At 38.9% G+C, this 17,136-nt stretch overlaps 1 protein-coding gene across 1 annotated transcript in view; it reads right to left on the minus strand.

The window, feature by feature from the left end:
* The window catches only part of BCHE (butyrylcholinesterase), a 582,206-nt gene that overhangs the window by 458,765 nt on the left and 106,305 nt on the right, over nucleotides 1-17,136 (minus strand). The gene's annotated exons all lie outside the window — the stretch shown is intronic.

Genomic DNA, 17,136 nt, shown 5'->3' on the forward strand with positions numbered 1-17,136 from the left:
ATAGTTTTGGAAGTAGTTTTTAGTTTGTTTTTAGTTATAGCTATTTTACGGGGATATCTGTGTGTGCAGGTGACTATTACTGTGCATAATTATTAGGCAACTTAACAAAAAACAAATATATACCCATTTCAATTATTTATTTTTACCAGTGAAACCAATATAACATCTCAACATTCACAAATATACATTTCTGACATTCAAAAACAAAACAAAAACAAATCAGTGACCAATATAGCCACCTTTCTTTGCAAGGACACTCAAAAGCCTGCCATCCATGGATTCTGTCAGTGTTTTGATCTGTTCACCATCAACATTGCGTGCAGCAGCAACCACAGCCTCCCAGACACTGTTCAGAGAGGTGTACTGTTTTCCCTCCTTGTAAATCTCACATTTGATGATGGACCACAGGTTCTCAATGGGGTTCAGATCAGGTGAACAAGGAGGCCATGTCATTAGATTTTCTTCTTTTATACCCTTTCTTGCCAGCCACGCTGTGGAGTACTTGGACGCGTGTGATGGAGCATTGTCCTGCATGAAAATCATGTTTTTCTTGAAGGATGCAGACTTCTTCCTGTACCACTGCTTGAAGAAGGTGTCTTCCAGAAACTGGCAGTAGGACTGGGAGTTGAGCTTGACTCCATCCTCAACCCGAAAAGGCCCCACAAGCTCATCTTTGATGATACCAGCCCAAACCAGTACTCCACCTCTACCTTGCTGGCGTCTGAGTCGGACTGGAGCTCTCTGCCCTTTACCAATCCAGCCACGGGCCCATCCATCTGGCCCATCAAGACTCACTCTCATTTCATCAGTCCATAAAACCTTAGAAAAATCAGTCTTGAGATATTTCTTGGCCCAGTCTTGACGTTTCAGCTTGTGTGTCTTGTTCAGTGGTGGTCGTCTTTCAGCCTTTCTTACCTTGGCCATGTCTCTGAGTATTGCACACCTTGTGCTTTTGGGCACTCCAGTGATGTTGCAGCTCTGAAATATGGCCAAACTGTTGGCAAGTGGCATCTTGGCAGCTGCACGCTTGACTTTTCTCAGTTCATGGGCAGTTATTTTGCGCCTTGGTTTTTCCACACGCTTCTTGCGATCCTGTTGACTATTTTGAATGAAACGCTTGATTGTTCGATGATCACGCTTCAGAAGTTTTGCAATTTTTTAGAGTGCTGCATCCCTCTGCAAGATATCTCACTATTTTTGACTTTTCTGAGGCTGTCAAGTTCTTCTTTGACCCATTTTGCCAAAGGAAAGGAAGTTGCCTAATAATTATGCACACCTGATATAGGGTGTTGATGTCATTAGACCACACCCCTTCTCATTACAGAGATGCACATCACCTAATATGCTTAATTGGTAGTAGGCTTTCGAGCCTATACAGCTTGGAGTAAGACAACATGCATAAAGAGGATGATGTGGTCAAAATACTCATTTGCCTAATAATTCTGCACTCCCTGTAATGATCTCTGTGTTTCTAAAATCAATGCCTTTCATGTAATGTAATTTTTTTAAAGGATGCCATATGTCCTCTTTCATGCTGCTGGTTTTGTGGAGGGTCCTGGAGCCTCTGCTAAAAAGGCCTAAGGATAAATAAGTGTACTTGGTGTATAATCCAAGTTTTTTGAGATTTCACGGTTGCAACTAATGATCTCTGTGTTTCTAAAATCAATGCCTTTCCAGAAATCTATTTTTCTAAAGGATGCCATATGTCCTCTTTACTGCTGCTGGTTTTGTTGAGGGTCCTGGAGCCTCTGCCAATATGGCCTAAGGATAAATAAGTGTACTGGGTGTCTAATCCATTTTTTTTTAGATTTCACGGTTGCAACAAATTATCTCTGGGTTTCTCAAATCAATGCCTTAAATGTAATCTATTAGTCACAAGGATGCCATATGTCCTCTTTCATGCTGTTATTTCTGTTGAGGCTCCGGGAAATTCTTCTAAAAAGGCCTAAGGATAAAGAAGTGTACTGGGTGTATAATCTATGTTTTTTTAGATTTCACGGTTGCAACTAATGATCGCTGTGTTTCTAAAATCAATGCCTTTCATGTAATCTAATTTTCTAAAGGATGCCATATGTCCTCTTTCATGCTGCTGGTTTTGTGGAGGGTCCTGGAGCCTCTGCTAAAAAGGCCTAAGGATAAATAAGTGTACTTGGTGTATAATCCAAGTTTTTTGAGATTTCACGGTTGCAACTAATGATATCTGTGTTTCTAAAATCAATGCCTTTCCAGAAATCTATTTTTCTAAAGGATGCCATATGTCCTCTTTACTGCTGCTGGTTTTGTTGAGGGTCCTGGAGCCTCTGCTAATAAGGCCTAAGGATAAATAAGTGTACTGGGTGTCTAATCCATTTTTTTTTAGATTTCCCGGTTGCAACAATTTATCTCTGGGTTTCACAAATCAATGCTTTAAATGCAATCTATTAGTCACAAGGATGCCATATGTCCTCTTTCCTTTTTTTTTTCTCTGTATTTCTGTTTATTTTAGAAAATGTAATGCACTTACAGGTTCACTAAGATTATGACTTTGCACACTGCCATTTTCCATGCAGCATTTTGACATGTCGTGTGATATGACTAGAAGATTGAAGAATGGTATGTTTTGAATCTGCTGAGCATAATAATAAAAAAAAAATTGATTTAACTTGAGTTAATAACTGAAGCAGGACTTCAGGAGTCAGGTGTGGTCGTAGGTAGTGGTTGTTGTTAGCAGATTATTTTTATTGCAAATTGCAATTGCCACAGCGTGCATAAAATGTGCGTCACTAGTCCAAATCTTACTTTTTTTTTTTCATTCAGGATTAGTTTGGGGTCCGGTGCAATATTGGAAACGCAAAAAACAGGTCTCCGTACCCGTTGATATAAGGGGTGACTACTAGTGCTTTTACCAGGCTCCTCTTGGATAGCCCCATAAAGTGTGACTATGAATCCCAAAAAGAAAATTAAATTAAGGTTGAAAAATAACTCCAAAGTAACTTGTAAGACCTGGAGCTCCTCAAACACACTTCCTACCGCAACAGCTATAGGCTCCGCCACACACAAATCTTAACTTTTTAATGCCAATTGATATTGCCACAGCTGGAACAACAGTAAATAACATGTGCGTCTCCGAAGCTGTTGTCGGATGTATACAAAAACACTGATAAAGTATTCCTTTAGGAGCGCAAAGAGATGGCTACCGGAACACTCCAGGAATTTCACAAGAGTGGCTGTATTGTGTTTCTGGTGATGTTTGAGACATCTGGGTAGTGTACAGGGAGGGCAAACATCCTCTCCATCTCTGTGCACCACAGGACAAAACATCCTTGTCATCCATAAGCACATGAAATTGCTGGCATTTTCGTTGCTTCAAGAAGTTAATTTTTTGTGGTGATAGTACAGAATTAAATAAACTTTGGTTTCCTACCATACTCAAGACAATCTTGTATTTCAAGCTTCGTACTTGCTGTGGGAAACAGTGGCCTATCCATACCAGGAAGATGATTTAGACAGAAGTAACAAGCTCTGCTTGCAAGTGACACATGTTTATCGTCAATCATCAAAGGGGTTGCGTGCAGAATATGGCTGATGGCCCCTTATTCACATGTTTGTCCAGAGCCACAACATTTGCAAACAGCCAGAAGAAAGGTCGGTTCTCACCAGCCTTAAGTTGAGCTTCATTTACCAAATGATGATATTCAAAAAAATAGACAAACAGTGGCTTCAATAACACATTTGCGATATGGATTCACCAGAGCAAGGTCATTGCAAGTACTAAGTTCCCACAATAACAAAATTAAAATGCCACAACTACGCAATCTTCACCTTCAGATTATTATTGTCACACTCCATTGTACTCCTATGCCCAGCTCCCTGCTCTTGTTTTTGTTGAGGGTCCTGGAGCCTCTGCTGAAAAGGCCTATGGATAATGAAGTGTACTGGGTGTCTGTTCAATGTTTTTATTTATTTCCCGGTTGCAACTAATTATCTCAGTGTTTCTAAAATCAATGCCTTTCCTGTAATCTATTATTCAAAAGGATGACATATGTCCTCTTTCATGGTGTTGTTTCGGTTGAGGCTCCGGGACCCTCGTATTAAAAAGGCCTGAGGATAAATAAGTGTAATGGGTGTCTAATCAATGTTTTTTTCTATTTCCCGGGTCATATAAATGATCTATGGGATTCTAAAATCAATGCCTTTCCTGTAATCTATTATTAAAAAGGATGACATATCTCCTCTTTCATGCTGTTGTTTTGGTTGAGGCTCCGGGACCCTCTTATTAAAAAGACCTGAGGATAAATAAGTGTAACGGGTGTCTAATCAATGTTTTTTTCTATTTCCCGGGTCATATAAATGATCTCTGGGATTGTAAAATCAATGCCTTTCCTGTAATCTATTATTCAAAAGGATGACATATGTCCTCTTCATACTGTTGTTTCGGTTGATGCTCCTGGACCCTCGTATTAAAAAGGCCTGAGGATAAATAAGTGTAACGGGTGTCTAATCAATGTTTTTTACTATTTCACGGTTGCAAATAATGATCTGTGGGTTTCTAAAATCAATGCCTTTACTGTAATCTATTATTCAAAAGGATGACATATCTCCTCTTTCATGCTGTTGTTTCGGTTGAGGCTTCGGGACCCTCGTATTAAAAAGGCCTGAGGATAAATAAGTGTAACAGGTGTCTAATCAATGTTTTTTTCTATTTCCCGGGTCATATAAATGATCTCTGGGATTCTAAAATCAATGCCTTTCCTGTAATCTATCATTCAAAAGGATGACATATCTCCTCTTTCATGCTGTTGTTTTGGTTGAGGCTCCGGGACCCTCTTATTAAAAAGGCCTGAGGATAAATAAGTGTAACAGGTGTCTAATCAATGTTTTTTTCTATTTCCCGGGTCATATAAATGATCTCTGGGATTGTAAAATCAATGCCTTTCCTGTAATCTATTATTCAAAAGGATGACATATGTCCTCTTTCATACTGTTGTTTCGGTTGATGCTCCTGGACCCTCGTATTAAAAAGGCCTGAGAATAAATAAGTGTAACGGGTGTCTAATCAATGTTTTTTACTATTTCACGGTTGCATATAATGATCTGTGGGTTTCTAAAATCAATGCCTTTACTGTAATCTTTTATTCAAAAGGATGACATATCTCCTCTTTCATGCTGTTGTTTCGGTTGAGGCTCCGGGACCCTTGAAATTAAAAAGGCCTGAGCATAAATAAGTGTAACGGGTGTCTAATCAATGTTTTTTTCTATTTCACGGTTGCAAATAAGGATCTGTGGGTTTATAAAATCAATGCCTTTCCTGTAATCTATTATTCAAAAGGATGACATATCTCCTCTTTCATGCTGTTGTTTCGGTTGAGGCTCCGGGACCCTCGTATTAAAAAGGCCTGAGGATAAATAAGTGTAACGGGTGTCAAATCAATGTTTTTTTCTATATCCCCGGTCATATAAATGATCTCTGGGATTCTAAAATCAATGCCTTTCCTGTAATCTATTATTCAAAAGGATGACATATCTCCTCTTTCATGCTGTTGTTTTGGTTGAGGCTCCGGGACCCTCTTATTAAAAAGGCCTGAGGATAAATAAGTTTAACAGGTGTCTAATCAATGTTTTTTTCTATTTCCCGGGTCATATAAATGATCTCTGGGGGCAATATCAACAAACATCTGGTCTAATATGAAGTATAATTGATGTTATCTGTGGAAGCTTTTTATCAGCACATGTGCAAGAAAGGAAGAGTTTCCCTAAAATTTGGTCTGGGAAGCCTTAATCTTCGTTTATGATAATGGTTTGGAGCTGCATCGACTGATTTGGCCACGGGGCAGGAGTAATTCCCTCTATACAAGTTGTGACATAATTCAAGCTACACATGCAACCACCTATATAAACATGGAGGATTTTTGTGACCAGGTGCAAGCCGCACTTTCAAATCTCGAGGACAAACTAGACTACTGCTTCCATGATTTGCTGATTACAGCTAAGAAACAGTGTGGAGAAGAGGTCAGTTCAGCATCTAAAATGGCCGCTACAACTGATAATACCACGCACGGCGAGGCTTTCCAGCTCAGAGCACGAGCCTCAACAGCAGTGATGCAGGCGTTATGGAGCCACTCGGAGCCTTCTTCACATGATTACCATATGGGTATAACAGCTAGCACCGCAGAGAGGAAGAGCTCAGCTTTATTAGCTTTGATGGGTAACGATGCTACTCCGTGGGGCAACATACGACAACCTGTCAGCACCTTACTATCTACGAGAGTGTTGCACCCTTCTACAGAGAGATGGACCCTTGGTCCTGAGCTGCTTATGGGGGCTATGGAGATTGCTGCGGACACGAACTACATCACAGGCCTACCGGAGACAGATAGCGTTATACAGCCGCTGTCTATCATGGTCACGCGCAAGCAGGGAGCTGGTGAGACAGATCTGAAGTTAATCCTGCCCTTACATACCAACCTTGAACCTCTATCACTGTTGTTAAAAATGAACTTTCAGCTGACAGATCACTTGTGTGCCCAGAAGCTGCAGGCAGTTAACTTGTCTACTTCTCACTTTGTTGAGGCAGCAGTTGGGTATGATTGTCCCTACTACTGCTCCTCTTGCGCAGTTGGAATTGGCTAAAGTTTCTTGGGTAGTGTTTGATAGGATTTTCTACCCCTTCTTGGACGTATACGTTTGGGTTGCTAATTTTGTGCTCACATCACAGATGACGACTGAAAAGTCCGATGCCTGACCCTCTTGTGAATATGTCCGTAACAGCTGGTTAATTTATTACGTTCATACTTGGACAAGGCATAGTTTTTCTATTAACACGTGCTTAATATGTTTTGTAATGCCTGATAAAACCGGATGTGAAGGGCTTTTGCTGCTGGAGAACTCCATATATTTTCACTCATACTTCTCAATTGACTGTTACGTTTCATACGGCACAATATAAATTGCTCATTCATGTTTTTCATTATCTTTCTAAAAACATCAAATACAGTGATAGAATTCATGCTCTGTGCATTATATGATCTATGCATACTATTAGGGACAAATGTATTAGAAAATGTAAGATATAGCTCTAGTTCAAGTTTGCTTCAATATTTCTGCAATGTATATGGATAGCACTGCGTTAGATTGTTATGCTAGTTCTATGTTTTGTAATGCTTGATAAAATCTTATGCATAAAAGTTTTTGGTTGGTGGTGAACTCCATACAGGGTTCCTCACACCTCCCAGTTTACTGTTACAACCCATAAGACACAATTTAAACTGTTCACTCAGGTTCATCACTATCTCCTCACAGATATAAACTACAGTGACAAAATCCATGCCCTATACATTTTATGCTATATACTTATTGTAAGGGTCACATGTATTAGAATATGTAAAGTATAGCTTTAGCACAAAAACCAATTCTCCACATCATGACAGTCTGTATAGGACATTAGCATTTATTTACTATAATAGGAGTGGAGTTCACGTCTCAATTACTGTAGCTGGCCTTTTAGTACTGGTATTGTTATGGGTACTACTAAGACTCCTAACATTAACGTTTCAATTGTATGCCCAACCTTATAATCTTTCTTTCAGTTGAATAGATAACTTATCTATACCAATTTTGAGTGTTATATCTTGTTGCAAATGATATTAATGGGTAATTCCTGCATCTTGTGAATAGGAAACTGTTTTCTCCCATATATTCAGAATCTAACAAATGGTTGACCACACTGCATATCCATTTCCTACTTTGGAAGCAGGTAATCTAAAAAGGACACCCCAAGTTGATATCATTGCTTACATTTAAATGCACTTCAATAGGGCTACTATTCAATAACATAAGCTTGCTTCAGATAGGTAACCTTTTCTTGGTATATCACTGACATCTGTCAAGGTTATACTTTCTAATCATTCTAAGTTGGAAAGTTTACTTTAGACACCCTAATTGTGAGTCAGGATGTTGCAGTGTACATGGATAATGTATGTTTACTTAGAAGGGTTCGGTATACTAATCTAGGCTTGTTCTGCTGGTTGCGGCCGGACCAGTGGAATTGGCATTATACGTAAATAATACAGAAGGGACTCCTCTCCTCCCTTTCCCGCTGGTACTTGTTGCCTGCGGGTCATACCCCTACTCCCTTTTCCCTTGTCGCCGGTAGATGGCATCTCCCCAGGAGAGGAGCTCCTCTAGAAGCCCTTTATATCTCGTTTTCTACTATGTTTCATATTATCTACCTTATATCTCATGTTACATACATCCTGATACTCTGCTATGAGAATAATTGTTCCAGAATGTAATCTGACCCGTATTATACACAAAAACCCAGGATACTTGAGCAGGTCTCTACGTAAGCGTATGTATAGAGTTCAGCTATAATGATGACAGCCTGGAAAGTTTGTAAACTCTAATAGAATCTATAGCTCCGTCCCCCACCCTTATAGCTATAATCCACTCCTATATTAGATGGATAAATAAGCGGTATTAACCCGCTACCAACATCACTTTGTCATAAGTTGCTCTTAGTCTTTTGTTTATCATGAAAATGAGGCTTTTTGCCCCCTGTTCACGTGTATCTAATAGGAGCAACTTGTTATTATTCCCTATAATTTGTCAATCCTTCAAAAATAAATACATCTCTATTATAATAAACGTATCACCCTATAGGAAGTATAATTTATCAGGGTTGTTTAAATTCTATCATTTTATTATGTATCTACATAGGAAACAAAACAAAATAGAAAAGAGGGAACGCCAGAACGTGATTATCTTATATTATACTAGAGACTTTAGGAATGTATAAGCCTGTGATGTATAATGTATTTACTCTTTGTATAATGTGTATTGTGCTTTAATTTTGTACTCCTGATATCCCTCAATAAAAAAACTTTGATTCTCAAAAAAAAAAAATGATCTCTGGGATTGTAAAATCAATACCTTTCCTGTAATCTATTATTCAAAAGGATGACATATGTCCTCTTTCATACTGTTGTTTCGGTTGAGGCTCCGGGACCCTCTTATTAAAAAGGCCTGAGGATAAATAAGTGTAACGGTGTCTAATCAATGTTTTTTTCTATTGCACGGTTGCAAATAATGATCTGTGGGTTTCTAAAATCAATGCCTTTCTTGTAATATATTATTCAAAAGGATGACATATGTCCTCTTTCATGCTGTTGTTTCGGTTGAGGCTCCGGGACCCTCGTATTAAAAAGGCCTGAGGATAAATAAGTTTAACAGGTGTCTAATCAATGTTTTTTACTATTTCACGGTTGCAAATAATGATCTGTGGGTTTCTGAAATCAATGCCTTTACTGTAATCTTTTATTCAAAAGGATGACATATCTCCTCTTTCATGCTGTTGTTTCAGTTGAGGCTCCGGGACCCTCGTATTAAAAAGGCCTGAGCATAAATAAGTGTAACGGGTGTCTAATCAATGTTTTTTTCTATTTCATGGTTGCAAATAATGATCTGTGGGTTTCTAAAATCAATGCCTTTCCTGTAATCTATTATTCAAAAGGATGACATATCTCCTCTTTCATGCTGTTGTTTCGGTTGAGGCTCCGGGACCCTCGTATTAAAAAGGCCTGAGGATAAATAAGTGTACCGGGTGTCTAATCAATGTTTTTTTCTATTTCCCGGGTCATATAAATGATCTCTGGGATTCTAAAATCAATGCCTTTCCTGTAATCTATTATTCAAAAGGATGACATATCTCCTCTTTCATGCTGTTGTTTTGGTTGAGGCTCCGGGACCCTCTTATTAAGAAGGTCTGAGGATAAATAAGTGTAACGGGTGTCTAATCAATGTTTTTTTCTATTGCACGGTTGCAAATAATGATCTGTGGGTTTCTAAAATCAATGCCTTTCTTGTAATCTATTATTCAAAAGGATGACATATGTCCTCTTTCATGCTGTTGTTTCGGTTGAGGCTCCGGGACCCTTGTATTAAAAAGGCCTGAGGATAAATAAGTGTAACGGGTGTCTAATCAATGTTTTTTACTATTTCACGGTTGCAAATAATGATCTGTGGGTTTCTAAAATCAATGCCTTTACTGTAATCTTTTATTCAAAAGGATGACATATCTCCTCTTTCATGCTGTTGTTTCGGTTGAGGCTCCGGGACCCTCGTATTAAAAAGGCCTTAGGATAAATAAGTGTAACGGGTGTCTAATCAATGTTTTTTTCTATTTCCTGGGTCATATAAATGATCTCTGGGATTCTAAAATCAATGCCTTTCCTGTAATCTATTATTCAAAAGGATGACATATCTCCTCTTTCATGCTGTTGTTTTGGTTGAGGCTCCGGGACCCTCTTATTAAAAATGCCTGAGAATAAATAAGTGTAACGGGTGTCTAATGAATGTTTTTTTCTATTTCAAGGGTCATATAAATGATCTCTGGGATGCTAAAATCAATGCCTTTCCTGTAATCTATTATTCAAAAGGATGACATATCTCCTCTTTCATGCTGTTGTTTTTGTTGGGGGTCCGGAACACTATTCTAAAAAGGCAGAAGGCCAGCTCTTTGCATACATGCCCACAGACTCTGTAACGCATGCCTCTTTTAGGGAGAGGTGCAGCCATAATGCAGGGTCAGAAACTCTGCCTGCAACTGTTATACTCGATTTTGCGAAAGGAAGTAAGCTTACCATGGTTCTCTGCACGCACGTATTGTTGTTATATTTTGGTGAGGGTAATCATGATGGCCATGTAGACCACCACCGAGAGTCCTGGAAGTAACAGGGATGAGATGAAAGAGCTAAGAATAGTAGAACTTGAAACAACAGAGTTAGCCATGGGTGTTTGTGCAAAACCGCTTGGCTTTTTTTTGGCTTTGGGTGCGGCTATTCATGCAGGCCATATAGAGCTGCCACCATTCGGTGTCGTATCAGCTATTAAACTAATAAGAACAGTACTACCAAAATACAGCCAATGAAGGGCCTTAGGAAGACTGAGCCAAGGTTGGATTGTAGTATTTGGTTAGGCTAATCATGATGGCCATGTAGACCACCACCGAGAGTCCTGGAAGTAACAGGGATGTGATGAAAGAGCTAAGAATAGTAGAACTTGAAACAACAGAGTTAGCCATGGGTGTTAGTGCAAAACCGCTTGGCTTTTTTTGGCTTTGGGTGCGGCTATTCATGCAGGCCATATAGAGCTGCCACCATTCGGTGTCGTATCAGCTATTAAACTAATAAGAACAGTACTACCAAAATACACCCAATGAAGGGCCTTAGGAAGACTGAGCCAAGGTTGGATTGTAGTATTTGGTTAGGCTAATCATGATGGCCATGTAGACCACCACCGAGAGTCCTGGAAGTAACAGGGATGATGAGATGAAAGTGCTAAGAATAGTACTACTTGAAACAACAGAGTTAGCCATGGGTGGTAATCCAAGACTGCTTGGATTTATTTTTGTATTGGGTGCGGCTAATCATGCAGGCCATATAGAGCTGCCACCATTCGGTGTTGTATCAGCTATAAAAATAATAAGAACTGTACTATCAAAATACAGACAATGAAGGGCCTATGAAGACTGAGCAAAGGTTGGATTGTAGTATTTTGTTCGGCTAATCATGATGGCCATGTAGACCACCCATAACAGGGATGAAAGTGCTAAGAATAGCACTAATTGAAGCAACCGAGTTAGCCATGGGTGTTAGTCTAAGACCACTCGGCTTTTTTTTTGGGTTTGGGTGCAGCTAATCATGAAGGCCAGATAGACCTGCCACCATTTGGTGTTGTAACAGGTATTAAACTGCAAAGAACAGTACTACTTAACACAACCGACTTACCATGGGTCCCAGAGCATATGTTTGGTTGTTATATTTTGTAAGGGTAATCATGCAGGCAATATAGACCTCCACCAATAGGGTGAGTATGAGTAACAGCTATTAAAATGCGAAGGACATTACTAATTAACACAACATAGTTACCATGGGTCGCATACCAAGAGCATATGTCTTATTATATTTTGTATGGGTAATCATCCAGGCCGTATAGACCTCACCAAATAGGGGGAGTTACAGAGATTAAAGTGCTAAGAATGGTAGTACTTAAAACACAACCTAGTTAAAATAGGTAGCAGACCGCATGTCTTATTATTATAATTTTTCAGGGTAATCTGGCAGGCCATATAGAACACTCCCGATAGGGGGGGGGGGGACAGGGATTAAAGTGCTAAGAAAAGTACTAATTAACACAAGCTAGTTGGGTCCAAGAACGCATGTTTAATTATTAGACTTTATTAGGGTAATTATATATCTAACAAATATATCTATTTCTCTTCTATCGATTCTATCTAACTATCAATCTATGTATATCTATCTATCCTATCTATCAATCTATCTTCTGTCCGGGATGTTTTGAGACAGCCACTTTGGGAATGTTAGTTGATTTAGGCCCATTATGGCTTAAAAGCAGACTCTGCATAAACTATGTAATTTTCCATGGGAGTTTTGCCAGGGATCCCCCTCCAGCATGCGACAGTCCAGGTGTTAGTACCCTTGAAACAACTTTTCCATCACTATTGTGGCCAGAAAGAGTCCTTGTAGGTTTTAAAGTTCGCCTGCCTATTGAATTCAATGGCGGTTCGCGACATCACTATACCTAACGTGCTCAAAAAGTTAACTTGTAGCAAACCATTGAATTCTTTTTATTTCTGTGCATACAACTCAAGTTTCTGGGAGACTGCCACAAGAAATTTTGTGAAACTTTAAAAAAAAAATCTATAAATTTTCTATCAATATATTTTTAATAGTTAAATATAAATCACAGGACTTATGATGGATGATAATGCACATTTTTCAAGGTTATACAAATATTAATGTCAAGTTTTAATGTGGATCTCTGCAGAATCAAAGCCAACTTTCAAACTCAGACAGAAATAGAAATAACACAAGTGACCTATTTTTATAGAGATCAAAATATCTTTGTGTTTCTGACTGCTATTGACTAATGTGCTATAATGAAATGATGAGATTAATATAAATAACTCAAGTGACATTGTTATGTTTGTGGAAAATTTCATATACCTATATGACACAGATCATATTTTATTATCATTTGAATAAATATGATATATTTATGGTGACATTAATTTAACTGCATGTCAGATGACTATGTGATGTCATAATTAATTAAACTGTCTACCTAGAAAAAGGGTGATGAAACATATAGACACACAGAACGAAAGCATATAAAAAATAATCCCATAAGTGCATATGTGTGTGTACAGTAGTGCAGATTATGGGCTACATTACAAGTGAAGTGCTAATTTACAACATTACAAGTTGCTGGTTATTGCTACCATGAGCTTGTTGTAGCAATTAGTCCCCCCAAAATTAACCAGAGGTCAGACCTATGGTTAAAGTGAAGGTCAATTTTCATCAATGAGTGCCCGGTTTTTAAAAATACTTTTTAAAACAGGGGCACTTTCATTGATGAAAATTAACATTGCACTGGATTTTAAGAAATACTTACCTTTTTCTCCTGCAAAACCGGATCGCCGATCTCAGCCTCAGTTCCTCTGTAGTGACGTCAGAAATGACAAAAACCGGCTTCCTCCAATCATGGCTTGCACCCCAGAGCGTCCAGCTCGTGATGCCTGGCTGTGATTGGAGGAAGCCAGTTTCGTCATTGCTGTTGTCTACAGCAGGAAGAAGAAGGAGGGAGATCGTCGATCCGGCTTTGCAGAAGTAAAAGGTAAGTATTTCTTAAAATCCAGTGCAATGTTAATTTTCATCAATGAAAGTGCCCCTGATTTTAAAAGTATTTTTAAAAACCGGGCACTCATTGATGAAAATTGACCTTCACTTTAATTTTATAAAAGTGCCTCAACTGCCCCCCCTCCCAAATATGTTTACTGCCATTTTATAAATACTGCAAAAATTGTAGATTTTTTTTTTTATTTACTGCACTATGCAGTTTTTGGAGCTAAAATTGGCAGCTGCAAAAATGGCATAAGAACGAGGCTTCCACTGGAGCCTATGGAAGATCACTCTCATGAGCTCAATGCTTCCGTGCAATGTGAACGCGAGGTTGCGTTCGCTTTGCACCTCACTTGTAATTTGTGTGCACTGGTATTACTAAATTGAGCACAAATTGTGGGAGAAATATTTTGCGCTAAACTTGTTATCTAGCCTTAAGTCTGTGATTCACTCCCAAAATGTTTTTTTTGCTTTCTGGCCAAATTGGTCAGTGTGTTTTCCAAGTGATTACAATGCAAAATCTATTCATTTTTTAAATACCTGCAGTCATGAATGCCTCTAAAGTAGAAACGTTCCTGAAAACGACTTTTCATGTGTTAAGCATTCGTTTTTGGGATAGGAACTGGGGGGTCACCCGAACAGATATATACAATAGCCCATTCACACATCAGTTTGTGCTCTTAAATTAAAGCGTTGGTTTACTGTTGAAGGGAAATGCTCATTTACATGTGTGAGATTTACCTATTGCAATCCGAATCCATCCTTCCAACTGCAGAACCATCTGAATTTCAATTGTATGTAGGCATTATGAGCAAATTTGGTATGATTACTGGGTTACTATATTGACTATTTTAATTCTTTCAAGTATTGTTTTTAACAATTTCTACATGTATTGATTGGTAAAGCACTATTTCCTGTTTTGAGTGAGCTGACAAGAAAAAGAAGACTATGGGTTTCTATTACATGGACTTGTAATATCTTTATATACTGGATTTCAACACTGCTGAAACTGTGTGTATATCTATCTATCTATCTATCTATCTATATACAGGGAGTGCAGAATTATTAGGCAAGTTGTATTTATGAGGATTAATTTTATTATTGAACAACAACCATGTTCTCAATGAACCCAAAAAACTCATTAATATCAAAGCTGAATAGTTTTGGAAGTAGTTTTTAGTTTGTTTTTAGTTATAGCTATTTTAGGGGGATATCTGTGTGTGCAGGTGACTATTACTGTGCATAATTATTAGGCAACTTAACAAAAAACAAATATATACCCATTTCAATTATTTATTTTTACCAGTGAAACCAATATAACATCTCAACATTCACAAATATACATTTCTGACATTCAAAAACAAAACAAAAACAAATCAGTGACCAATATAGCCACCTTTCTTTGCAAGGACACTCAAAAGCCTGCCATCCATGGATTCTGTCAGTGTTTTCATCTGTTCACCATAAACATTGCATGCAGCAGCAACCACAGCCTCCCAGACACTGTTCAGAGAGGTGTACTGTTTTCCCTCCTTGTAAATCTCACATTTGATGATGGACCACAGGTTCTCAATGGGGTTCAGATCAGGTGAACAAGGAGGCCATGTCAATAGATTTTCTTCTTTTATACCTTTTCTTGCCAGCCACGCTGTGGAGTACTTGGACGCGTGTGATGGAGCATTGTCCTGCATGAAAATCATGTTTTTCTTGAAGGATGCAGACTTCTTCCTGTACCACTGCTTGAAGAAGGTGTCTTCCAGAAACTGGCAGTAGGACTGGGAGTTGAGCTTGACTCCATCCTCAACCCGAAAAGGCCCCACAAGCTCATCTTTGATGATACCAGCCCAAACCAGTACTCCACCTCCACCTTGCTGGCTTCTGAGTTGGACTGGAGCTCTCTGCCCTTTACCAATCCAGCCACGGGCCCATCCATCTGGCCCATCAAGACTCACTCTCATTTCATCAGTCCATAAAACCTTAGAAAAATCAGTCTTGATATATTTCTTGGCCCAGTCTTGACGTTTCAGCTTGTGTGTCTTGTTCAGTGGTGGTCGTCTTTCAGCCTTTCTTACCTTGGCCATGTCTCTGAGTATTGCACACCTTGTGCTTTTGGGCACTCCAGTGATGTTGCAGCTCTGAAATATGGCCAAACTGGTGGCAAGTGGCATCTTGGCAGCTGCACGCTTGACTTTTCTCAGTTCATGGGCAGTTATTTTGCGCCTTGGTTTTTCCACACGCTTCTTGCGACCCTGTTGACTATTTTGAATGAAACGCTTAATTGTTCGATGATCACGCTTCAGAAGCTTTGCAATTTTAAGAGTGCTGCATCCCTCTGCAAGATATCTCACTATTTTTGACTTTTCTGAGCCTGTCAAGTCCTTCTTTTGACCCATTTTGCCAAAGGAAAGGAAGTTGCCTATCTAGTTTGCTTCATTCTCTTGGTATCCTTTGTTGAAAAAGCAGCAAAGCACTACTGGTAGCTAGTTAATGCATTAGGTGAGCCAATAACATGATGCATACATGTGCAGTCTCCAATCAGCAACTCCTGAGCCTACCTACGTATACTTTGAACAAATTCACATGCTCTTTCTGAATTATGAAAGAAAAAAAATATGTGTTATGTCCCTTTCAAGAAGCAAATCTTTGTGAATTATTCTTTATGTGTCATGCATGGAAGTGAACAGACGTCCCCAGCTTACTAGGCAGTTGCTCAGCCTTTACTTCATGTTCTATTTGCCAACATATTGAGCTATCTATGGGTGTGTTTGTTCCTACAGTTGTTTTTCTGTGTATTCTGACCTCAGATTGTTTACTAGCCTTTCTTTTGCCTTGCTGCTCATGTGATTTTGACCTGTATAGTGACTGACTATTCAAGTTCCTTCTAATTGCAAGGGGGTCTCAGGTGTACAGTGTTCTTTAGATCATTCCATAGGTTTTTCATGGGATTGAGCTTTGGGCTCTGACTGGGTCAAAACTTTATATTCCTTTTCTGAAGCCTTGCTTGGTCAACTTGTATTTTTGCTTTGGGTCATTGTCATGTTGGAAGTGGAAATTCCTCTTCATCTGACAGGGTCCAGCAGGTATATCCTCAATATTAGAACTTATAAAACAAGAGACTAATTTTTAAATTCCAAAATGCAAATGTTAAATAGTGTTATATCTAAATTATTTCCTTTTTCAGGACACTGTCTACTTGCAAAAGAAGGGAACAGCCATGGGCTCCAGTGTGGCCCCTTCATATGCCAACATTTTCGTCAGTCAATTTGAAAAGAGATATGTATATACCAATGTGATGTTCCAATAGAATGCGAGCTCAATCTGATTGGCTGATTGGATCAGCCAATCAGATTGAACTTGATTCTGATTGGCTGATTCCATCAGCCAATCAGAATATTCCTACCTTAATTCCGATTGGCTGATAGAATCCTATCAGCCAATCGGAATTCGAGGGACACCCTCT

This window comes from Bombina bombina, chromosome 4 (genome assembly GCF_027579735.1).
Source record: "Bombina bombina isolate aBomBom1 chromosome 4, aBomBom1.pri, whole genome shotgun sequence".
Lineage (NCBI taxonomy): Eukaryota > Metazoa > Chordata > Amphibia > Anura > Bombinatoridae > Bombina > Bombina bombina.